General features: G+C 45.8%; 1 long non-coding RNA gene across 1 annotated transcript in view; it reads right to left on the bottom strand.

Annotated features, from left to right (window-relative positions):
- LOC138802893 (uncharacterized) overlaps window positions 1–26,881 on the bottom strand; it is a 69,082-nt gene that overhangs the window by 41,458 nt on the left and 743 nt on the right. The window contains exon 2 of the long non-coding RNA XR_011364825.1: window positions 21,651–21,835. This is a non-coding gene — a long non-coding RNA (uncharacterized lncRNA). The remainder of the gene's footprint in view (window positions 1–21,650; window positions 21,836–26,881) is intronic.

A 26,881-nucleotide genomic window follows, 5' to 3' on the forward strand; every position in this document is an offset into this window, starting at 1 on the left:
TCATTGCTATCTTATTTTCTCTGTATCTTTTCTGACTTTTAATGGTTGTTCTTCATAGCTCTGAGCTCTATCACTATGCATCAGCAGTTTCTGATGGTCCCATCAAGGTCTACTATTTAAACCCAGTTAGGTCGCTCATTCACTGCCTGAGTATGAATGCAGTTACTTCTATCCTGTGTACTGCCATAAGCCTCCTTGTAGTTCTTGTCTTGTTGTTGGTGACTATACTAGGGACTGCAACCTGGAGGTCATCCTGCAACAAACCCTCCACAAACTGTCCATAACTCCTTACAGGTTTAACGATAGAAGCCAAGGATCCCGTAAACTATGTGCCCCAGTCTAGCCAACACAAGACCACCTGTGACTTTCAGGACCCAATAGCCCAGCCATGAGAATTGTAACTACAAACCTAGAAAAATGAGCAAAAGTGCCAAAGGCTGGGCTCACGTGTCGTATTTTGGTCAGTACTTGTAGCTAAAATCAGGAGGGACAACACTATAAAAGAAAAATTTACACATGTTCTTGTTTGGGACTAGAGATGAGCGAACCGGGTTTGGGTTCGAGTCCATCCGAACCCGAACATTTGGTATTTGATTAGTGGCGGCTGCTGAACTTGGATAAAGCTCTAAGGTTGTCTGGAAAACATGGATACAGCCAGCGACTATATCCATGTTTTCCACATAGCCTTAGGGCTTTATCCAACTTCAGCAGCCACCGCTAATCAAATGCCGAAAGTTCGGGTTCGGATCGACTCGAGCATGCTCCAGGTTCACTCGTCTCTATTTGGGACCCACTCCTGGTTTTGGCAAAAAAAGAATTCTGATCATAATGAGGACCAAATACTGACCTAAATTCTATGTGTGACGCAAGCACAGGCCCCATGTTGGTGCTAGATACGGCGTCCCTGGAAGAGGGCCAGGCACAGTTAATCCGTGACAGTGCTAACCACAGTGTCCAAGCACAATGACAATCCCAGGCTGAAAGCCAGCATAGTGCCTGTATAACAATAGCCACACTTTCCTTATATTTATGTGAACCACATTGGGAGGGCACCCAAGTCTTGGTGACTGGACAATTCGGACTGGACCAGTAACCATGATACTAGGGATTGGTTGAATTGTGATTTCCAAACCACAGGTGGCCGGGAACTAGACTGTTAACAACACCAATGGCCAACGGTAGTCTTTATTTCTTTATAAGGAGGCATGGGAGCTTGATGTTTGCAAACACACAGGTTGGCAATGTGCTTGATGGTTGCAGAACACTAAATAAAGTGCACAGAACTTGAATGTTGTTAAACCTAAACCTGTATTTCTTAAATGATTCAAGAAAATAGATATATCCTCCAGCTCCAGCTTGTTGTATATCTGTTGGGTCTTCACTGGGGTTGGAGACAGCTCAATACTCCACTGGTCAGATTGTGCCCAGAATGGCTGACAGCTTTCACCTATTCTTCAATGCCACTATGAGTCCTAAGGCTATGTTCACACTATGTTAGAGACCGGCCGGGTCACAGAACGGCCGGTCTCTGGCCGGATCATCTCGGCCGGTACTTAAGTACCGGCCGGATCATCTTTCTGGCCGCGGAGCTCTGATGCCTCATCAGAGCTTCCCATAGCCCACAGTGAAGTGAGCGACAGGAGCCGTTTGCTTCACTGTGTGAACTGACAGGGCTTTCTGCGGCCACAATTCACTGAATTCCGGCCGCAGAAAACTGACATGTCTATGTCCCACCCCGCAAAACTACGGCCGTAGTTTTACGTAGTGTGAATATAGCCTAAGGGAGATTACTTGTCACTTTTGGCAACCCACCCCTAGTATGTACTCATGGGTCACCAGCCACTCTATATTGGTACATGAGGACCTCTGTAGGTCACAGTGACTGCAAAGTAAGGGTTTATGGTGATACTCCAGCCCATACAACTTGGTACATAAGATTATATAGGGCACACAGTTATACAGCACATACATAGCAGTACAGTATATACATAGTAAACACAGTGAAAACCATTCCTATGACGATCAGTCATTTACATAAGGGGAATATAATATTAATGTTATATACAAAGTTATTTCCACCTCTCAGCATTTTCCATGTCTAAACTTCATCCATCTTAAGTAAGTTTTGCTTTTAGCACCAAAAATGTTTATTCCTTTTGTATTTTTACGGCCATGTAATGCTCAGATCCTTAGGAGAAGCTCTGTCTGCTCTGTAGTTGTTGTGTTTTTTTTTCTACTTCCTTCTAGAAGCTCATACATCATGGTATGTCTGTGACCTGGGATCATCTCTTCTCTAGGCTTGTGTCCAAACCCAGTCTTTACTGCAATCTTTTTTCACTTATTTGTTCCTATGTTGCTTTTAACCAGACCTCTCCACCAAACCATGGCCCGTAAGACCCCAAAGCATCTTACATCTACAGTATTGTTCTATATGCCACGGAACGGCCGGTCTCAGCCCGGATCATCACAGCTGGTACAAGTACCGGCCGGATGATCTATCCGCCCGGGAAGCTCTGATGCGGGCGCATCAGCGCGCGACTGCATCAGAGCTTCCCATAGCACACAGTGAAGCAAGCGGCCAGAGCCGCTCGCTTCACTGTGTGAACTGACAGGTCACTATGAGGCCGGAACTCACCGAGTTCCGGACGCAAATAATGGACCTGTCAGTTTTTTGCGGCGCCTCATGGGATCCGGCCGGAACGTATACAATGTGTGCACGCTCCGCCCGGATCCCATTGAAACTGAGGCTGTGTCCACACCGCAAATCTACGGCCGTGGTTCTGCGGCGAGAACTACGAACATTCACCAAGTGAGAACATTCTCCTGTGCTCTCCAGGTTGAGGGGTAAGCTGTAATCAGACAACTCTGGCACCAGCTTATCCCTCTGAGAACAAAGAGGTGGGGCTGCAAATATCTAGCATGTCCAGTCCTTTCCTCCTCTAACATGATCTGTTGGTGGAAAGTCAGGAGACAATTTTCATCAGTGATACCTTTGCATGTATGTATGGGCACCTTTAAGGCTGTATTAAACCGCGCGATAATGAGGGGGAATTGAGCACCGACCTGTCAGGTTAGCTCTCTCTTCCCCCTCATTCCCTTTTCATTTGCCTGTGCTATTTCATGCACAGCCAGCGAGCAGGGAGCAGCGGGAGGAGATGTGTGGAGCTGCGGGAGGGGCTGCCCAGATGCCCATTGAAGTCAACTGTGGTCTGCTGCCGCTCCTCCTATTACACACAACGCAGGTGGCAGACCATTAATGACATGAGCATCGCGTTTAAATAGCTTGAAAGACTACAATCAGCCGACATTGTGCATGTCCTATTACAACAAACAATTATTGGCTGGAACGGCCAAGTACGACCGATAATTGTTTAGTGTAATAGAGTCATTAGTCTTAGGGTCCTATTAGACTAAGCGGTTTTTTTTCATTCTCTATGCTTAACGATAAACGATTTCAAATGAGCGCGTTTGGGAACCACCTGAGATCTTTTACCTTAATACACAGAAGGATAGTCGTTAGTTGCAATCGTAATAACTAACAAACTATGTGTACATACAACGAAAGATTTGCGAACGATTAACAATAATGTTATGGTCGGCTCAAAAAATGCAATCAATGACATACAAATGAATTTTCGATATTCCTTTGATCATTGCCTGCACACACATATCTTTCCATGTAACAGGGCTCTTACTGTGGCACTCCACCTGAAGGTTATGGCAACCATGGGATCTTCCTTTAGTTGGTGAGCCAGAGCTTGCCTTGTGTGTCACTATGGTACTGTCATCTATTCATGACATCGGATGATCAGGATGAGAGGGCAGTCAGTGCCACCTCTTTCATACATTTTGCCATTTTGCCCAGTGTAGCCAATAAGATTAAATAATAATGTAATTTCCACACAATAGAACAGGATGTATTGTTGTGATCGTTTTAATGACGCCCAATGTGGAGAAGCCAAGGGTCCTAATGATTATCCGTTAACCACACACCATTTGAAGACCAAAGACCAAAAACCCAGCTGCTAAAAACCCATTGTAAGAGCCTATTACATGGGGTGATTATCAACCAAATAGGTAAATATTGCACTGTGTAATAATGATCAGCCAATGGATGAGCATAAATCCTTATTCATTGGCCGCACATCTTTCTGTGTAATAATAATAATTGAATGCCAAAGGATGGAAGGAAACATCCATATGAATAATCCAGCAGTCTTTGGGCAGCTTGCATAATGGCTGAGATGCTTGAAGGCTCATTATACGAGCGCCGATCAGCAAGACCGGTGCTCATTAGCGGGAGCTGCTTGGCAGGTCTAATACAACTACCTGGGTAATGGCTGGCAGATTCTGGTTGCCGATGGACCTTAACAAGCCACTCTTCCTTGGCCAGGATATTCAACTACAGGGCTAAACATTTGCACCAGAATAAGTCAAAAACCAGCCATTAACTTGATAGCCATTGGCCAAACACCAGCAGCTATCCATCCTGATTATTCCATATACATGTGTGCTTATCCCAGCACATGTTCTCAATTGAGGAGGAGGAAGTAAAGGTCCTATTACATGAAGCGATCATTGACCGTATTTGGTCGCCATGTTGATCAGCCAACATGCAGCCGATGTCTGCTCATCGTTGTCTTTCAACATGTTTAAAAAGCAATGATGCAGATAGCATTGATCTGCTGCTGCTCCATGTAACCATGTAATAGGAGCACTATCTCCTATGGGCTGCCTAGATGATCGCCCCCCCCCCCCCCTGAAAGGTCATCCCTTGCTTGCTCCCTCTCATCACCCTGTTTGATAGGGGCTTTTTAATTTGGTTCAATCCCACCAATGGTGATTGGTTCTAGTAGTTGGTTCCACATTAAGCCACTAGTCGTGGGATTGGGGTTAACTTTTAATATTGAGAGTACGTCTTTAGCTATTTCCTATTCCTATCGCTCTATGATGATCCTTTATCCTTTAGCTCTTAGAGGACCATTGACCCACATAGTCATAGAGCATAATATGGACATATTAAGAGGCCCTCTAGTCCAACAAGAGCATATTTATAGGCTCCTCAGACCCCAAATAGAAATGAACGCCCAATGGTGGTCGAGCCATGTCAACACCATATCCCACACTCTGGTGCACCCTGCTTTAGCACTACACAGCAATTGTAGTTGTGGAACATGACCATAAAACATTGAAGAACATGAGGTCATCTTATGTAGAATGACCCAGACCTATCGAGATATCGACGTTGGCTTATTTTGTCCATTCTCCTTAGCAGACATTGATATCCTAAACACTTGCATAAACAAACATAGGGTATTGTACCACCAACTGTTAAAAAAAGTTTCAACAAGGAGAAGGAGAGAGAATGACAGACTGCAATCCCTCTTGAGTGCCTGTGCTCATGAATATTAATAAGGTAGTAATTAAAATGCAGGGACACAGCAGGATGGATGCAGGCGCTGCCTTCGGAGCGCTGGGAACGGGGGGGAGAGCATCTTTCCGAGCAGATTTTGACTTCGCTCTGTGATGAAAAGAAGGAAACCGAGCTTTCAACTTTAATCAGTTTAGAGTTTTCTGACATGAAATGTCTTTAGCTGAGATATTTCGGTTGCGATTCTACTTGGCCGGAGAATGTGTGATCCTGGCAGGCAGCGAGCACGGGAAATGTTGTGTCCGGATCTGTGAAGGATTTATTCATCAGTTTTCAATAATGAAGTACTAATAATTCTGCAATAAATAACTGTACAACGACACATCACCTCGTTTTACAGCAATGCGCTGATAGATTTATATCGCAACCAAGCAGAATATATGATGGGGCTCCTCCAATTGGTGCCTATTAAGAGGTCATCAAAAGATTTTTGAAATTTTACCCTACAGAAGGCAAAAACTAAATTCTCTATCCATAGGAAGCTGTAGGCTTTACAGTGAGATGGGAAACTGTATGTGATGTCATGTGTGCCATGTACGGTATGGTTTAGTCTGCAGTTATTCACTGGCCGCAAGCAGAGATTGTGAAAATGGTGACATATTAAAACATAAATTATATAAGACAGCTGGAACCCCCAAAACTCTCTGGAAGCCATTATTCATCCATTATTCATCCATCCAAGTATCTATAGTTGTGGAGGACCCAACATATTTATCCATTGCTTGGAAATCTTGTTGAGTTTACTGAGAACTGTGTAATGCCTAACTTATCCTGCGGGAGTGCTGCAGGGAAACTGAACCTTTACTGCTAGGTTCCATTATAGATTTCAGCTGATGACAGGCACCTAATTATTAACTTCTTTACAGTTGACCCTAGGAGTGTCCAAATATCTTATTATTATCTAGAGTCAGCTTATAAACTTTATAACATAATTAGATCAACATGGGGGGGGGGGGGGGGGGGTTCCATACATATTAGTACTGTAAGGTCCATGGAAAGGTGGGGTGGTGAACTCCATGCTACCTCCTTATTAGCAGTATGAGCCTCCACAGGGCTTTGTCTCTACACAGGTATGGTCCCTCATCAAGCAATAGAGGTGGCAACCAGCCAATGAGTCAGGCTAAGGTTCTCCTCTACAAGGGAATGTCAAGCTCTTCTGTCATAAGTTGGTGAAATTTTGAATGTTGTGGCCTGAGAAAACATTGAAATGCCCCTAAAGGGTCTTTAAATTGTCTGTAGGACACCCTTTGTTATTAAAGGGTTACTCCAAAGAACACAAATGTTTTCATATCACCTGGTACCAGAAAGTTATACAGATTTGTAAATAACTTATATTTAAAAATCTCAAGTCTTCCAGTACTTACCAGCTTCTGTATGTCCTGCAGGAAGTGGTGTATTCTTTCCAGCCTGACACAGTGTTCTCTGCTGCCACCTCTGTCCATGTTAGGAACTGTCCAGAGCAGCAGAAAAATCCCCATAAAAAAAACACTCATGCTCTAGAAAGATCCTGTCATGGACAGAGGTGGCAGCAGAGAGCAGTGTGTCAGACTGGATAGAACATTTTCTTTTCTCTGGAGTATCCCTTTAATCATAACCCAAGAGTAATAGCAAAAATGAATACGTCCCATAAGGTCAAAATCGTAGGCCACCTTTTGTGCTAATGCCAACGCAAGAGATGGCAACAAGTCAGTGTGGACTTCCTGAGATGGTTATGGTCTTAGAACATGAGGATTATGGAAGGTGTAGACAACCTGATGTGAACACCAAGCCTGAATCCCGTACTACAAGATTAATATGATGATTTCTCTTGGTGTGAGACGTGATCCAGTGCATTTTTATTGAATATCAATAAAACCCTCGCAGTGTATTTCAGAAGGAACCATGTGAATTTCCTGAGCTCGTAAAACCCGCTACATGTTTGCTCAATGAAACCTATCACGCCAACCCATTCCCGTTGTATATGACATTACAATAGTCTGCCCGGGCAGGGGTTCTCTTACCTATATTTTTCTACAATCACAGAATAACCTATTTTTTCTGCACTTTCAGGATCAAATCATAGAAACACCAAATAAATGATGTGTTGGGGCAGGTTCCCCTAAACATGTGATTACCGGGGATATAATGGTCTCTGAAAGAGGGTGTATAAAGCCAGCTGGTTATACATGCACCATAATAATTTCCGCTATGAGCAGTATAGGAGCACACTATCATCAGAGCCATAATATTGTGCCTGATTATAGATGTTACTAGGGCTAGTCATGGCTATTGGAAGCTTTCATATTATTTCATGTTATACCAGTCATATTTTACCTCTCTGTCCATTGAGTGTTTTAACCGACTTTATTCTACTCCATCAGATTTATAGATTATGTATTAGATGGCGGCTTACATGTCAGCATAGATATCAGTCTTAGGGAGTCTCATGCAATATACGGAGGAACGCTACTGAGGTTGTCGTCTTAGGAGGCATAGAATGAATGGTACTAATACTTGGGGTCTCAGAACAAAATCTCAAAAAAAAAAAAAAAGGATTGAGAAGTTGATCAAGTAGGAGCCTAATCTCCATCTCCCCCGACATCTTCCATTAGTTAAAGTTGGGAGGTAGTGTTGACCGGAGAGGCCAAAGTGTTCAGGTTCAGTAACGTTCTCCAAACCCGAATGCCCGGCATTTAACTCCCAAGCCTAACTCGGCTGTGTCCGTGTTTTCCAGGACTCCCTAGGGCCAAGAATGTTGCTGAACTTGAACAGTTTGGCCTCTCCGCTCAACACTATTGGGAGACCATCACTCACATTATATGGTAATTCAGGGTGATGGGTCTAGCTGACATTTTTTTGAATGGCTTGGCTTACCTTTGGGGTCTCTGAACAAAGGCGCACTCACATCATGGGGTCTAAGCATATAGATACTTGAGGTTTCACTGACACATGGGGTTCCATGATTGACTGACAATTGGGCTCTAAGACCAAACACTGAAAGACACAGATACTGACAACTGAGGTCACTGAACAAGGATAGTCTTTCAGGGGTACAGCCGCCAGGGTGACATTTGCCAGATGGGAGTCATATTTTAATCCATGTGAAAGAGCCCCCTGTGTACAGCAGGGGTTGAATTAAATGTGCCATAGGCCCCTGGGCTGTCTGGCCAATGTGGCAACCCCTCTGTGGCTGCCTCCTATAGTAGATGGCCCATTATGCTGCTGCCCCCTATAGTAGATGGCCCTCTGTGCTGCTGCCCCCTATAGTAGATGGCCCTCTATGCTGCTGCCCCCTATAGTAGATGTCCCCCTGTGCTGCTTCCCCTTATACTAGATGGCCCTCTGTCCTGCTGCCCCTATACTAGATGGCCCCCTGTGCTGCTGCCCCTATAGTAGATGGCCCCCTGTGCTGCTGCCCCTATAGTAGTTGGCCCCTGTGCTGCTGCCCCTTTAGTAGATGGCCCATTATGCTGCTGCCCCCTTAGTAGATGGCCCTTCGTGCTGCTGCTCCATATAGTAGATGGCCCTCTGTGCTGCTGCCCCCTATAGTAGATGGCCCCCTGTGCTGCTGCCCCTCATAGTAGATGGCCCTTTGTGCTGCTGCTCCCTATAGTAGATGGCCCTCTGTGCTGCTGCCCCCTATAGTAGATGGCTCTCTGTGCTGCTGCCCCCTATAGTAGATGGCCCCTTGTGCTGCTGCCCCTCATAGTAGATGGCCCTCTGTGCTGCTCCCTCCTATAGTAGATGGCCCCCTGTGCTGCTGCCTCCTATAGTAGATGGCTCATTGTGCTGCTGCCCTTTATAGTAGATGGCCCTCTGTGCTGCTGCCCCCTATAGTAGATGGCCCTCTGTGCTGCTGCCCCCTATAGTAGATGGCCCCCTGTGCTGCTGCCCCTCATAGTAGATGGCCCTTTGTGCTGCTGCTCCCTATAGTAGATGGCCCTCTGTGCTGCTGCCCCCTATAGTAGATGGCCCTCTGTGCTGCTGCCCCCTATAGTAGATGGCCCCTTGTGCTGCTGCCCCTCATAGTAGATGGCCCTCTGTGCTGCTCCCTCCTATAGTAGATGGCCCCCTGTGCTGCTGCCTCCTATAGTAGATGGCTCATTGTGCTGCTGCCCTTTATAGTAGATGGCCCTCTGTGCTGCTGCCCCCTATAGTAGATAGCCCCCTAGTCCCATGGCTCCTTTACAGATGGCCCCCATGATAACTAGATTAAAACAAAAACTCACCTCCCACACTCTCCCCTGTTGCTGCATCTTCCCCCGCATGCACTCCTCTTCCGTCTTCCAGCTCAGGCAGTGTGTATTACAGATCCTGCCTATGCCAGAAGTCCCAGTCACCTTGACTGAGCGTCAATTGCGTGTGCATCTTAATTGCACACACACAATTAAATTCTGTGATCTCCTGGGAATTCGGGACAGGCATAGCAGCAGCAGTGCAGCGCATCACTCAGGGACACACCGGAGGATCCTTCGGGGTCCCTGAGTGAAGTACTGCACAACAGTATGATAATATTGTCAGTATGGACTTTTATGGACCCTAGGAGGACGCCCAACCCGCCCACATTATGATCCACTTTTGACAAGTAGAGTTCCATGATTGCACTCTGTGGACTCCAGTGTACTGTATATCTGACATATCTGACATCTGACTATATTACATAATAATTTTTTTTCTTTTTTTTTTTAAAGCATTACTTAAAGGAACATTGCAACCAAAAAGACACATTGGCCCAACTCTCTCAGTTCTGTTTAAAGGCCACACATACCGTTTAGGCAAGGAGGTGTGTGGTTAATAACCATAACATATATATATGGCCGCACAAAAGATTTAATCAGCCAACAAAAGAATATTTTCTTGTTGGTTGGCTGATCGCCAGCCCTTGTACACAGGGCAATTAACAGCCTGTTTTACCAAGTATACTAAGGCTACATTCACACACGCAGTATTTTGATTTTTTTTTTTTTGAGCCATAAAACCAGCCTTCAGTTTCAGACCTCCCTTGTATGCCTTCTTGTGGTTGGTTTACAAAACCTAAACCTAAGTTTTGGCGCAGCCTATGACATTGTAACATATGCCCCTTTGTTGCGAGGCCACACCCCTTCCTGGTAAGCCACACCTCCTTGTCAGGCGAGGCACAAAGAGTGTCTAAGATCTATTTAACCTGTGTTTTAGATGAAGACGCAATATACTGCGCTGAGATGTTCCCCAATACACAAAGAGTTCAGTTGTGGCTGTGCCTTGTGCTACAATTCAGATAAATGAGACTTGCAGTACCAGGCACAGCCACTACTCCATGTGCGGCATCTTGCCTGGGTAAACAATGAAAGGGACTCTTCGTGTATTAGAGTTAGCAGGGATAATTGTCAGAGCTAGAGCTAAGGGTTTTTATGGTCCTCATAAATTCTAAGAGAATTTCTAAGCACGTCCAATAATTTTTGGAGATTGATTTTTCTTGATTTATTTTATTTTTTCTTCAAATTTCCTTTTTTTCGCTCCCTTCAATTACACCTGACAACCCAACAAAGCCAGACATGTCCGTTCTGTACCAGTGACTGTATCCGTTACCAGGTAATAGTAGCTGCCTTTCAATACACACTACTGTTATTCCTTATATTGATCTATGCAAATAATCCCGTCAGATTCACAAGTGGTGATTTACATGTCTGCCCCCTGGGAGTTCCCTCCGACCTCTCCGGTTTCTTTTACGGGATCAGCTCTACTCACTGCGGCTTTCATAACCACCATCAAAATGCAAATAGTCTGATCCATGAGTATTGTCGCAAAATGTGCAGAATTTAAATTCTTAACTTTATTTTTTTTTTACTTTTTTCACTAGAATTTTTATTTTATATTAAATAGTTCATGAAAAACAATCAAGAAAACAAAAACACAAAACTTTATTCAGCCATTTTTTTTGTATCTCTATTCTGGGAGGCAGGTAGGAGGGGCAGTGACTAAATCCCATATAGGTTACTGGTAGACCCCAAAGATACTCAGAGCCCTATAAGGTATTATAGGCCCCTAAACACTTTATAATGAAGTAAGAAAACCAACTCTCGGCTGACAGTATAAGGTGTATGGGGATCTCCTGAGTGTTTTCTATGCCCAGCCCTTTTGTTCTTAGAGTGATAAGCTGGTGACAGAGCAGTCTGACACCTTACCCCTACCCTCCTTATAGGGAACACATGAAAGCTGGGCCGAACGTTCATGTGTATTGTGTTGATGGAACAGATAACTGATGATACTGTTCCTCAGTGAAGGATGAACCGGCTTGGTTATGCAGTGACATATGCAATGCATATGCAATCTAAATCCTTAAAAAACGCATATTTCTATTTCTGGAGAAAATATCACACAACCCCGACATGGCCTGTAAAGCCAGATTCCAGATAGACGTTGCTGCCCTTTTGGGTAGGTTGTCACTTACTGCTGCTGTGGGTGATTAAAAGGGTTATGCCAAGATTAAAACTGACCCCCACAGGATTGTATGTAGGCATATGATTAGTAGGACTCCCCCCCCCCCCAGGGGTCTCTTGAGTGTGTGGTGTGTATGTTGGCCCCACTTCTATTCACTCTCTATAGGACTTACAAAGAGTTTAGAGCTTGGTTATCTTCAAAGTCCCATAGAAATTGTGTATGAACTAGGGGCCAAGTATTCGCACCATCGTTCTATTTAATTGGAAAACCAAGAACCCTCATTGGGGGGGGGGGGGGGGGGTCATCATTGGAAGCCCTAGAGGTTGCACCCTCACCAATTCAATACTTTTCCTTATTCTATTTGCTTAATCCTGAAGAATATAAAGATTCCTTTGCTTGCCGTAATTTGTAAATGTCTGGGACCCTCACTCAACGGGAACCTGGGGATCAGGTGACCCATTTGGAGATCTGCATCTCAATCTCCTGTAGATATGACGTAAATGCTTAAGATGTTGGCCATAACTGATGACCATGGGGGATTAGTCAACTATCTGATGTGTATGACTCTCATTAGTCCAATTTTGTTCTTCTAGGAGATAAGCGCAATTAGAAAAGTCAATTATTTCTTCTGTCTGATAAAATAAAGATGCATGCCCGATACCTAGGAGCACGTTTGATTATGAGAAGCTATCTAATGGTCATGGCCAGCTGCAGCATTGGATCCCAGAATTGGAGAACTATAAAATCATATCATACGTAAGTGGTAGAAGATGGAAGCACAATGATTCGTACTAACCGGTAAGAATTTTTTGAGAATGTAATGTAGCACCCCATCAATACTACAGATAGGAGTGCTTAGGGAACCATTGTTAGCACAGAGGAGAGCTCACACCAAGCCTCACCTCACACAAAGGGTAATACAATGTGAACAATCAACTGCAGAGGAATTCCGGGAGGTGGTGGAAGGAGTGCTTGGTGTCTGCTCACTGCCTCCATAAACACTCACCCCCCTCTGGCTCAAGTTTCAAAGCATGTTTGGAGTTCAGATACCTGTGGGTGGAGAATGAAAGCCCCCCTGCCCATCAAAGGTCCTCTGATTACTTTAGCAGTTTTGTGGTCTGGTTGGTGGTGGTCTGATAGCTGTGAGGTGCTCTGACATTAGAGGTAAATAGTCAGGCCATGCTCCCTGTAGGTATTTGGTTGGGTTTAAAGAGCTTGTGGTTACTCTCTTTGTTTGTCCAACTGTGGTGTGAAACTCCTGTAAAACGAAAGTTGCAACTACATTATGGCTATGTCATTTGGTGGGGGAGTGCTGTCTTCTTTACTGTCACCATTGACTAAGCATTTCCCCTAAGGAAAAAAAAAATCCAAACCATTTGAGCATTATAACCCATTGCTAAAGAAGGCAAATAGCCACTTGATCTGTTAGGCCCACAGTCAGCAAAAATGTGTTGAATGACCCTCAGTGGCCCAACTTAAGCATATCATGGCATTGCTTGTTATTTGGATTGGGTCCATGAGCAATGATGGGTCCATGATTTGGCAAACATTCAGGTTCGTCCATACCCAAATGTTTGGCATTTGGCATTGGATGTTGGATGCAATCCTAAGCCTGCCACAAACGTCTTTTTTCAAATTCCCTTATAGGGGTGGCTACCTCGGATCCCTGTTTGGCCAATAATTGCCCCAGTCGAAAAATAAGCAAATGCTTGTTCGTTGGCTGTTAGTAACTTTTGTCCAATGTCTTTCCATAAACAGCGCCACTTTAGGGCACAGGCTGTAATCGGTATTATTAAATTGCATTGGCAAAAGTCCCACTGTCCCATGAGAAAGGAACACTGTTTCTGGGAAGAAGAAAAAAGTCGGATCCTTTTTTTCTTATCCCGGACATCCTCCAAGTCATAGCAGTGAAACGTTTATTTTTCCTATTACGAGACTCTTAAATTTGTGGTTCTTTGTGAGTCACTACAAATAGCTGCACACACAGCCAGATACAACACACACTCGTAAACAGGTAGCGTCCATAGTACAAGGTATTTACTGAACAGCCTTATAAAGTGGTTGTCTTCCACCAGTGCTACGATCCCACCTACGGGGCTTTTTATGACAACGTGAACCGTTTCCTTGTGACAACATCAACTATTTCCTCCCCATTCAAACTCCTATAGGAACTTATTTGTCTGGAGGATATTTTCTTAAACTTCCCACCTTGATGGATTACTTAGTTGTGGCAAGTACTTTACATTCTTGAAGACATAGTTCACACTGTAAGGCGACTGATGCTGGTCCTTTCATGGTAACGTCAAGTAGATATTCTGTTTGACAGACACAGACATGTAGATGGGTACATGTAATACTTTTGTAGTCACTATGTTAGTATAGGATGACACATCAAGAGGGAACGGCATATAAAAGAACATATGTCCTTGAGGTGTCCTTATGCAAAAGATTGCATTCAGTCAAATACATTAAAAAGACGTATTGATGGCAGAAGATGTTTGAAGGAAATCTTCACGTCAGTTCTAAAACAAGTGACCTGGTTGATACAGTTAAGAGGAGCGATCTGGAGCCATCTACACCTGGAAGGCAGTGCTCTTAGGAAACAGAGAGGCTATATGAAAAGTATATTGTATAGGCCATGGGTAAAACTTGGGAAGGAGCAGAGGGATATGTGCCCTGGGGGTCAGGGGGATCACCAACAAGCCACTTTGTACATACAGAGCTAGGACTCTCTGGGAATCAGAGAACTAAAGTACTTAAGACAAGGGTGAAGATGGGGAGAAGACACAAGAACATGCTCCCTAGGACCAAGTGGATCACCAATAAGCCATTCTTCATTTACAGGGCTGGGACTTTCTAGGACACAGAAAAATATATATGGAAATTATGCATGGGAAGTCACCAATAAACCACTATTTGTTGTAGATACAGGGCTAGACCTTTATGAGAAACAGAGAGACTATATGTTAAGCATTTTGGGCAAGGAATGCAGGAACACGAGCCCTAGGGACCAGGGAGATCATTGATATATGAACATAGAACCTCAAAAATTCTTGAGAAACCTTGGATATTGTCTGTGGATCCAATGATCTAAAGTTTATGGGTATTCCCAGATCTTCTTGTCTCTGCCTCATACAGGAATAGGATTGGTTGGGTTTTCTATGTCTTCAATTATCTACATAGTAGACCAGAAGGGCCTGGGGCTTACTACTCTTTCCTTGCCCTTTCCATGACCATTAGGCCAATCCTCCTTTGTCCTGCATGGGAGTTCTGTACAACCCAAAAGCAAAAGGCATGGGTTCCATCACTCCGTGAGTGCCATCAAGGTTGCCGCTATGCTATAAACACTGTTTACATTGAGTATACACAGGCAAGACCATAGTATTCCTATAGAAGTTTCTTCGGTGAAGACGTAACATCATCCTACGTTAACCAAGCATTACTTCTAGATTAGAATGTTCCACTTTTTGCTAAAACTCTGGTTATCAAGGATTATTTACGGTATACTCTTCCTAATTGTTCTGATCGGTTGACTATTTCCAGTCCTTGGCTGCTGTCGTAACAGCAAATTGAGCATGTGCAACTACAAATGGGTGGAGAATTTCACATCATACTCAGGACTGTCCCGTACAGAAGGAGATGTTGGACTTCCAGTCTACACCGAAGACATTGAGGCCACCAATAAATGATACCGAAGATATGGAGCTGCGTTGTCTCCAAACCCATACAAATTTGTTTCGATCCATACATTTCTTTGCGTGCTATACCCGGAGCGAGCGCATTTGCCTTTCGCACATCTGCTCATGCAGAAAAAGACAGAAAATACTCTACTTGGCATTCAAAATAAAGAAGAAGTTTCGCTGTGAACTATTTCCATCAACCCCTCCCGGCCAGGAGAGAGAAGAGTCCCGGCTTGTCTCGCCTGCAATCACTTTACTGTTGCAAGGTCCGAAGTGGTTAAATTCCTTTCCAGCTGAGCTGGCAACTAGCTCCCCAGCATGTTAGTCAGATCTCTGTGGGGGAAGCTGGGAGGAGCCGAATATGAGAAAGGCAGAAATGTATTCTCATGGGCTCCAAACAGGGAAGGGGCATGGTGGGGCTTGTACGTTCCCAGAAACTTTATTATTATATTTATCCTTGTCCAGGGCAGAAGATAAGTTTTTAGGTGCAGTCGAAAAAAAAGAGACAAAAGTGCAGTTGTAAGAGCAGCTGAGGATTTGCATGCGAGAGAAGGAGAGCATTGTGCAAACATCCCAGATAGGGAACTCACACTTCTCCCCGTACATTGGGTTAATGCTGACAAGTTCAAATGATCCTACATCTGGAAAGAATATATACACATCATGTGTGCCGGAGCCCTGAGTTCAAATCCCATCGCCTGCTCCAACACACAGCTATGCTTACAAGTACATTTTTGGTCAAGGCAGTGTTGTCTACAATGTGAATTTTTTCGGTGATATTTTGTGACTATGATGTAGGTCGGGTGTGGTTTACTGATACAGAGCTCCGAATCCAGTAAAAGATTATATTTTATCTGTCTGTAGTTACCGCTAGGTGACTAGGAGGGAGTTTTACAGCATAATGTTTATATATTATAATAATAGCTCAGTATACAGAAAGCTCCCCCTAATGGTGGCTTTGGGAAGACAGAATGTTTTCATTGGATGGGTTATTATTATTTCACTAAACATTTGACGTGTGATAGAGAGGTGTACAAAGTTTTGACCGGTCAGGTTTTGGGTGTTCAGATCCCTAATGATCCCTAGTTAGAGGCAAGAGAAATGCTTGGCTGAGCACTTCCGTCCACAGCTCGCCGCTCTCCTCATCTTTCTATGGTAAATTTACATCTCCTGTAGTGAGCCGAGTATTATTCTTCCCAGCTGGTTCTAATTATCAGTGGTGATCTGAACACCCAGACCCTGACCTCTCAAAAGTTTTTTTTTTTTTAACCATAGTACCACTATGTCTATGCAGAAGATGAAAAGTGGAGATCTCCTCACAGACATATGGGCCTAAAAGTGCTGAAAAAAAATAAGAGAAAAGGGAATTATACATGCTGAAACATTACTTTGTAATATTCATCTGGCAGCAGCTTCTTGTCACTAGGGATGTAAATATGCACATTCAGCTGATCCAAGCATGCATGTGTATGTGAATGAGAAATTGGGCATCTATCTCTTGTCTATAAGTAATTTGTCTAGTTAAGAAAACCCATTTACAAATACCCTATTAGGCTATGTTCACACAACGTAAATTTTCAATTAATCACGGCTATTGTTGCAAATTGCAACACTGGCCGTGATCAATTGAAAATTTACATTACACTGAAGTCAATGAAATCCTGGTCGGAGTGTATACACATAGAGGGAAAGTTATCAAGCAAAAAAGTTGTATTTGTTGTCGTAAAACGGCCAGATGCAACTTAATTTATTCGCAAATGGCCGTTTTGCCAATAAAATATTCGCATCTGGCCATTTTACGCCACCTTCGCCAGTGGGGCGGAGAGGGGGCGGGACAGGGGGGGCGCAAACTACGGATGGTCCGAACCTGCCGAGGTTCGGACTCGTACGAACCCGAACTCTCGGCAATGATTCCCGCTGTCTGCCCGCTCCGTGGAGAGGGTGGATACAGGAGGGTGGGTGGATACAGGCCATAGCCATAGGCTGTCTCCCAGTTTTCCAGGTGGTCCTCCCCAGGGCCGTCTTAACAGCATTATGGGCCCCTGGGCAGAGGTGCGAATTGGGCCCCACCCCCCGCGGCCGCCGCCATCAAAACCCCCCCCCCCCCCATCTTTGCAACCCCGCCCCTAGCCAGTACAATTACGTACAATAAAAAATACTAATTATTGTTAACATAAACTTTAATTCACAATACAGTCTTTCAGCAGCGCAAAAACAAAAAATAACCGTGCGTGCGTGCCGCACCAAACCAGACCAGGTTGGCTTCAAAGTATCCAAAAAACGCACTTCCAACAGCAATCTGCAGGGTTTATTGTCACACCAGTGCAACATGTCTCATCTATACAGAATACAGGGAAACAACATGGTTCATATATAATATAATAGTCATGTTGTTGCCCCTCTGTCTATATGAGACATGTTGTTTTGCCCTTCTCTATATATATATGCCAGATAACAAGCAACAAATATTACCACCGCATACTGACTAACACCACCGCTGCTACTGACTAATCCACTGTACACAGATCACTATCACCTCATCCAGTCATATAGAGGTACCCAGCTCCCCCCTGTATCCCCCCTATAGATGGCTCCCCCCTGTATCCCCCCTATAGATGGCTCCCCCCTGTATCCCCCCCTATAGATGGCTCCCCCCTGTATTCCCCCTATAGATGGCTCCCCCCCTGTATCCCCCCCTATAGATGGCTCCCCCTGTATCCCCCCTATAGATGGCTCCCCCCCTATAGATGGCTCCCCCCTGTATCCCCCCCTATAGATGGCTCCCCCCTGTATCCCCCCCTATAGATGGCTCCCCCCTGTATCCCCCCTATAGATGGCTCCCCCTGTATCCCCCCTATAGATGGCTCCCCCTGTATCCCCCCCTATAGATGGCTCCCCCCTGTATCCCCCCTATAGATGGCTCCCCCTGTACCCCCCCTATAGATGGCTCCCCCCTGTATCCCCCCCCTATAGATGGCTCCCCCCTGTATCCCCCCCTATAGATGGCTCCCCCCCGTATCCCCCCCCTATAGATGGCTCCCCCTGTATCCCCCCCTATAGATGTCTCCCCCTTATTCCCCCCCTATAGGTGACTCCCCCTATATCCCCCCTATAGATGGCTCCCCCCTGTATCCCCCCTATAGATGGCGCCCCCGTATTCCCCCCTTATAGATGGCTCCCCCTGTATCCCCCCTATAGATGGCTCCCCCTGTATCCCCCCCTATAGATGGCTCCCCCCTGTATCCCCCCTATAGATGGCTCCCCCGTATTCCCCCCTTATAGATGGCTCCCCCTGTATCCCCCCTATAGATGGCTCCCCCGTATTCCCCCCTTATAGATGGCTCCCCCTGTATCCCCCCCTATAGATGGCTCCCCCTGTATCCCCCCTATAGATGGCTCCCCCCTGTATCCCCCCCTATAGATGGCTCCCCCTGTATCCCCCCTATAGATGGCTCCCCCTTATTCCCCCCCTATAGATGGCTCCCCCCTGTATCCCCCCTATAGATGGCTCCCCCCTATGGATGGCTCCCCCGTATTCTTCCCTTATAGATGGCTCCCCCTGTATCCCCCCCTATAGATGGCTCCCCCTGTATCCCCCCCTATAGATGGCTCCCCCCTGTATCCCCCCTATAGATGGCTCCCCCTGTATCACCCCCTTATAGATGGCTCCCCCCTGTATCCCCCCCTATAGATGGCTCCCCCCTGTATCCCCCCTATAGATGGCTCCCCCCTGTATCCCCCCCTATAGATGGCTCCCCCTGTATCCCCCCCTATAGATGGCTCCCCCGTATTCCCCCCTTATAGATGGCTCCCCCGTATTCCCCCCTTATAGATGGCCCCCTGCACAGCAGATAAAAAAAACAAACACCCAACTCACCTACCAGCGCTCCCCCGTCGCTGCTTCCTCTCCTCTTCTGCCCCGGCTGATGCGTCGCTCCCCGGGGGATTCTCAGGGAGCGCACACATCCGGAAGCTCAGTGTGCGCCCAGGCCGGGACTTCCGGTACAGGAAACCCCAGCGACGCGCACTGAGGTTCCTGATGCGTGTGCTCCCGGAGAATCCCCCAAGGAGCGACGCATCAGCCGGGGCCGGATTTCCTCTTGCGATCGCAAGCAAGAAAGTGCTTGCGGTCGCAAGAGAAGGGGAAGGGGGCGCGCGCAGGGCCGTCTTACCAATTGGGCATGGAAGGCGGCAGCCTGGGGACCCTTGCGTCCTAGGGGGCCCCTGCCCGCTGTGACAGCGGGCAGGGGCCCCCTAGGACGCAAGGGCCCCCGGGCAGCCGCCTACCATGCCCAATGGGTAAGACGGCCCTGGTCCTCCCGCTGTATCCAGCCGCTGCACAGAGCGGCCAGACAGCGGGAATCTGATGCCGAGCGTTCGGGTTCATACGTACCCGAACCTCGGCAGGTTCGGACCATCCTTAACTTAAACCTACTCCAGCTCTGAGCTGGCATGAAGAGGCTCTGTGAAATCAGAATTTATGTAGAGGCAATGCGCCTCTACATAAATCCCCTGCGCTCTGGAGCGTAAAAAACACAGGACTTAATAAATGTCCCCCATAGTATACACTCTGGCCATGATTCCAAGTGGCTGCAGCAAAAAATGACATGTCAGTTTTGTGCGGCTGCTATCCATTGAATAGCAGCAGCACTAAATTGACAGTGCAGACAATGTAAAGTTCGGAGGCACTTTACATTGTGTTCTATTGGTAATTGGGATGCGGGCACACACGAATGTGCCCACATCCCAATTCTAAAAAGATGAAGTTCACTGACACCGGACGTTCTGTGATACGGCAGTGTCACAGAACGACCGGTGTCATACTGTGCGTGAACTGGGCCTAAGGGTGAATAATAACTAATTGAATAGGGATCACCTATTCAAGACTCTAGCAAGAATAGGGAATGCTATGTCACACCCTGTAGGTCTCTGCATTACATGGCCTATCTATCTCAATGACAACTGTGTAATACTCCATTTCCCCTGTGGAGGCACTGCAGTAATATAAAACACATGTTCCTTTGCTCCCCCATTGACTACAACTGATTGATGGGGGTCCACGCAGTAGGACACCCTATGATCAGTGCCCAACCAAAAAGGCTTTTCCTTTTTGTGGACAGCCCCTTTAAAGTCAAATATACAACCTATACAACTAATAGTATTAAAAGGGTTAAGCTTTTAGAACCTAAGAGCATTCATAAAATCACAGATATTAGTAAAGTTATAGATGCAGCCCTATACATTTCCAGCCTCCATTCCTTCCCCTTTATTAATACGGCTTCTATTGGTGCAACCTGACTCCTGGAAATCCTAAAGACATAACAAAAAGAGAGGACTAATGTAATAACTTTATAAATGCTGATACGGGGCGGATTTAATTCCAGATTTTATGATTCACATTCTCAGAATCATAGTCTGTTTCATTCATCTATCGGCCCACCAAAGGGATCATTAGAGGGAAATGTCAGATATAATGTGCAGTGCAGCAATGCTTTACGGGGTACGGCTGAGCAGCGCCTCTAATCTCTTACCTTGTTTTGTAGGAGAGGGAGGAAACAACCGCAGAGGATGCGCTATTGACAGGCATGGCGGCAGGTGAGAGAGAAGAGGTAGCAGTGTAGATGGGGAAACCTGTAGATTAGTATCTGGAGAGCCATGTATGAAGGGCGAGGAAAGGTTATGTATACTATACAAGTCACTCCATTTATGCTGGATTCTCCACCTCAGCATATCCCTTATGGGAGGGCGATGTTATTAGGGTATGTGGAGGAACAAAATACCTGTGCTCCAATGGAAGAGTGGGGTACAGGAGCAGTATCTCCATTAGGATTGAGCATGATGATAACCTGAGCTAGAGCCCCTGAGTTGGGAGACAACATGGGAACTCTCTATACTTTAGATCCTTTTACATCTGAGATTGGTGATCAATCACTTCACTTTACATTGGGGCTGGATTCATGGTTTACATATTGGGTGATTGTGTGATGCAGCTACAGTTATTTATTGGGTCTTCTTGATTAAACTATAAAGTGTCCCTGTCGTTATAACTTTCAAAATCGAAATCAACAGTAGATGTGATATATAACAAGTTTGTAATTTACATTTTTTTTTATCATGCTGTAAAACAAAGCTGTACTTACCAGACATCCAGGTCCAGTCTCCTGAAGGCAGATTTTCTGGTTGAAAAAAAACAGACTAAACACAGGAATTCCGGCCAGTACAGAGAGTCTTGGCTCAATGTGTCCATCAATCACATGACTGTCTTCCCTCTGTGAGCGCTCAGATGGCCTGGGATACACAGGACTTCCTGTTTTCTGACTGTTTCCTGTTTTTTGAGAAAAAAAGAGTCAGAAAACAGGAAGTGCCGTGTTTTCCATGATAACTAAAAAAAAATTAATGTAAATTGCAAACTTGCTTTATATCACATCTACTGTTGATTTAGATTTTGAAAGTTATAACAACAGGTACATTTTAAAGCTCCTATTACACCAAATGATTATCGGCCAATTACTTTCCGTTTAGGCCGATAATCCTTTGGTGAAATAGTGCATGTTAAAAGACCACCATCAGCTGACATGCATGATGTCGGCTGATCGTGTTTTATTTAACATGTTGAAAAATCACAATCACGTCAGCGCTGGTCTACTGCTTGTTGCACCATGTGAGCTGACTTAGATGGGCAGCCCGGACAATCTAAGGGCCCTATTACACAGAGCGATAGTCGGCCAAATTGTCCTGATTTGGCCGATTATCGCTCTGTGTAATAGTGAGAACGATCAGCCACGAAATTCTCCATTAGGTGGTATCTAGGCAGCATGGCAATTAGTGGTGATACCATGCAGAGCTATGGCCCTAGTGTATTGGTAGAATCAGCATGGATTATTAGATGTGCTTTGCATCTCTGGGTTTCTCTGGTTTCTGATGGAATCTTATGAGATTGATCCTCGTATGTGTTTTCGATAAGATAAGTAATCCATATTCCACTGTTCATTGTTAAGGAGGCCAAACACATTTGACTTTTATTGGCCAAACTTGGGACCAGACAAACACATAATATGTGCTGGAGCTTTCCAACACTTCCCCGAAAGATGAATCCAGATGAACAGAAGGATTGGGCAGGTGGTCCCAACATCTTCAGAGATGTCTGCAATGTCTTATTCTTCTCTCCCCATAAAACCAAAAGGACCCAACCCCCTAGGCTAAGCACATCAGGACCTCCACAGTAGATTTTGTTTGGCATGGTGGCATCCAGTTCACCGGAGTGGTTTCCATTTTTCAAATGGTGGACCCCCCTGTCCCTATGGTTTCTATGTACCTTTAAGGGTTCGTCCAAATTAGAAGTAATAGCTGCACCCCATCTATCTGTGGGTTGTGTTTAGTCCTGAACTGAATGGGAATGAGCTGCAATACCACATACATCCTACAGACAGAGATGACAGTGTTGCTGGAGGAAAGCAGACCCGTTCTTCTTATTGTATATGATATCCTAATAATACCAGTATCATAGGGCACATAGGTCTCCTAGTTTTATAATGTCATAATGATATTCCTATAATCATCACATAATTGCAGCGAATCCTGTATAATGATATGAATGCATCAACCGTACATCTAGCGGTATCTCTGGGGGTAGCTCGGTGTCAGCCTCAAGTACTTTGGGCCCACCAGAGGACATGATTGTGAAGACCTTCCCTCCAGCTATACAGAAGAAGGGCATGTGTACATGGATTTGCATATTAAAATGTGGTTATAGCTGCACTAAGAGGTTGTATCATCAATAAATAACCCCACAATGTGAAAAGCCCGGCAGCCAGTGATCCGCTCTACTGTCAGCTTCACATGAGGGTCTCTGCTGGCCCTCAGGGGTCCTCGAGGAGATGGACATGGGCTACTGGAAGATGCTGTGTTCCTCTGGTGGGCCAGCCAGGCTCTGGGTCACTATCTGTAATCTCTAATTCTGTTATAATGATGCTCTGTTACAGATTTATAAGTGGCAAAAGCCTCGGACTCCAGGACCTGGGTGCACCCACTATATACTATAAGCGCCCCCATCTGCTATATACTAATGTCTGCACTAGCATCATTATATATGGCAGAAGCCTTGGACACCAGGGCCTGGGTTCACCCAGTGTATACTAACGGAGTCTCCATCTGGTTTATACTAATGTCTGCACTAGCATCATTATATATGGCAGGAGTTTCGGACTCCAGGACCTGGTGCACCCACTATACACTAACAGAGTCTCCATCGGCTATATACTAATATCTGCCTGCAGCCACTGCAACCCGTCTCTGCAGTGACGGTCCGCTCAGCCAATCACTGACCACAGCACTGTTCCGTCTCGGTCAGTGGTTGGCTGAGTGGGTTGTCACTGCTCAGGAGGCAGCGGTCAGCAGGGGACGCAGAGACAAAGCAGGAAGACACTGGAGGAGCGCAGACAGGTAAGCATAAAACATTTTTATTATTTTACCCCTTTAAAATGAATCTGTATCGGCCGCCACCCACCCCAAACCGCTGGTACCAGTCTCTAGTCGACACCTTCCTGATGGGGCCAATATCATGGTTAAAAACAAGTTTTATTCCAGTGGTGCAGCAAGACAGGGGGTCATGTGGTGTCCCACCACTGGTGCTGTGTATGGCACCTTAGTAAGTCATTCCCTCAGGTTCGCAAGAGTGGTAGATGTAGTACTGTGTTTTCCCCACAAGGTGTCACTACTGTTAACTTGTTGCACAGATGAAGTACCAAGGGTTAATTGTTTTTGTACCATGTGTTATATGCTGACTAATCAGAGGTGCTTGTTTTCTTCTAACCTATCACTTTTCTTCGCTTTCTCACACACACTCAGCCCCACCACTCACAGGTGAGTTTAGTTTCAGCCCCTGTAGGAGGAGTTAGTTTTGGTGGAGGTGTGAGTCAGTCTCTAACCAGTATTCAGTGTGAGAGAAGTTAAGCCAGGGCCTGGCTTTGGTGGGGACCGCTGACAGGGACCCAAGATCAAAGGGACCAAAAACTTTCTTATGCAAGTAACTATAACCAGTATGCAGTGCTAAGCTCACCTTAGGAGAAGGAAGACACGTAGGAATAACCCTTTCCCACACCAGGAACCTCTCTTAATAGTGCAGGGCAGTGTCCTTAAGCAAGAGGAACTGACCCCAGTAGGACAAAGCTACCATGCAAGGTCTACATATCCTACTGCGCAGTGCAGGACAACTGGGAAACCTTAGAAGTCTGCTCAACCTAGATAACCGACGACTGGGGCTTGTATTACCCACCTAAGACGGGTATCTCACAACTAGGGGGCATAAGGTGGTTCAGAGCCACTACCGACATCCTTGAGTACAAGTATTTTCTTAGCTTTCTACCTATACACCTATTCCGGCACAGCACATTCACTAAAATGGGCAGGGCTCCTCTGGCAACTCCTCTTCTTCTCTCTCTACAAAGCACTTTCTACTTCCACAAGCACTAATTACCTCTGTGTCAGCACTAAAGTCATGTGTCAAGATTTGCACTGCTGTATCACGTGTACTGTTAAAATTGAATCTTACTTCAGTAAAGTGTTATATTTTCCACTAAACGCACGAGCCTATGGTCAAATCTGTCAGCACCTGCACCCACTTGGGTTATTTCCCCTTTCTGTGAATGGCAGTACCAACTAGCCAGTGGGTCTGTTACCACTGCAGGCTTCAAGTGCTCAAGTGACCCTCAACACTCCCGGAGGTTACCGACCATTGGGGTAAACATCGGGCATAACCATAACCTCAACACAAAGAGTCCCCCCGCTCAGCCCATCACAGTCAAGGGGGCAGGGCCTAGGCCTGCAATGCCCGCCTCAATCTAGCCATGGGGTGTGCCGATAAAGAAAAGGTACAGAGAGCGAGGCACTGCAGGCCTAGGGCACAGAAGCTCTAGGCCCAGCCCCATTGACTCCCCACCACGCCACTGAAATCATACTTGTTTTTAACTAGGGATGGTCCGAACTCTCCGAGGTTCGGGTTCGTATGAACTCGAACGCTCGGCATCAGATTCCCGCTGTCCGTGGAGCGGGTGGATACAGCGGGAGGACCGCCTGGAAAACTGGGATACAGCCTATGGCTATGGCTGTATCCCAGTTTTCCAGGCGGTCCTCCCGCTGGATCAGCCCGCTGCACGGAGCGGGCAGACAGCGGGAATCATTACCGAGAGTTCGGGTTCGTACGAACCCAAACCGAACTCGGTTCGGACCATCCCTATTTTTAACTATAACACTGGCCCTAGGAGGAAGGCCAATCCTGGGAACGGACATGGCATGCTGGCGACTAGAGAACAATACCAGCGGCTTGGGGTGAGTGGCAGTGGGTACAGTTTTGCTTTAAAGCAAAGACTGCACAGACAAGGGAGCTTGCTTACCCCATGCATTGAGCTTTCTAATACAGCCTTTAGTGTCTGAAACTAAATAGGTGTTCCTACAGGGTTTTGCAGGCCCTCGGGCTACAGAGCCTCAGTGGGCCCTGCATCCATCCACTATGCACCCATCATCCACACACTATGCACCACTAACATACACAAACACACATTATTGTCACTGACTAACTGAACCTGACTGACCCTGACTTACTGACACTGACTGACACTGACATGCAGCACTTACAGCTCAGTCTTCTCCCTCTTCCTCTCCTTCCTCAGGCTGCTCTCCACTCTGTAAGGTTGAGGACCTTCAGGTCATGTGATCAGGTCCTTCACCCTTTTCTCTCTCTGTGCAGGTCCTGCTCCATCTCCTGTGTCCTCTAATGTTCAGCGATCAACCTGCGCTACAGTGAGGGGGCTTAACAATAGAACACCGGGCCCCTCGCTCTCTCTCTGGGCCCTTAGAGGCGCTGTGGGCCCCAACACTTGCCCAGGTAAGCCCTGTGCTGACACCGGCCCTGGTTCCTATCTTCTAGGATATGCCCGAGCACTCTCACCTATCAAATATTTATGGCATATTCCCTGAATATAATATATGTATTGTATATAATATATAAGGGTGCCTTCAAACGTACCATATCGCTGCGTATTTATCGATGCGAGTTTCTCGCACATAAATCCACAGTGATACTGATTGCTATAAAGTCAATGTATGTGTATTCTCGCTGCGTGTTTGGTGCGTGTTTGGTGCGATTTTTACATGCGAGTTTTGATTTTCACAGGAGAGTTAAACAGCACAAAAAACGCAGCTACTTTCGTGCGAGTTTCATGCGAGTTTTGTGCGATAAATACGCAGCGATACGGTATGTGTGAAGGCACCCTAAGGTGGGAATATTATGGTAACAGCGCCAACCCTGCCAAGGGTTATATGTGTAGTACTGCAGGTACTCCGATCACTTCATAATATAGTATAGCATAACAAG

This window comes from Dendropsophus ebraccatus, chromosome 10 (genome assembly GCF_027789765.1).
Source record: "Dendropsophus ebraccatus isolate aDenEbr1 chromosome 10, aDenEbr1.pat, whole genome shotgun sequence".
In the NCBI taxonomy this organism is placed as follows: Eukaryota; Metazoa; Chordata; class Amphibia; order Anura; family Hylidae; genus Dendropsophus; species Dendropsophus ebraccatus.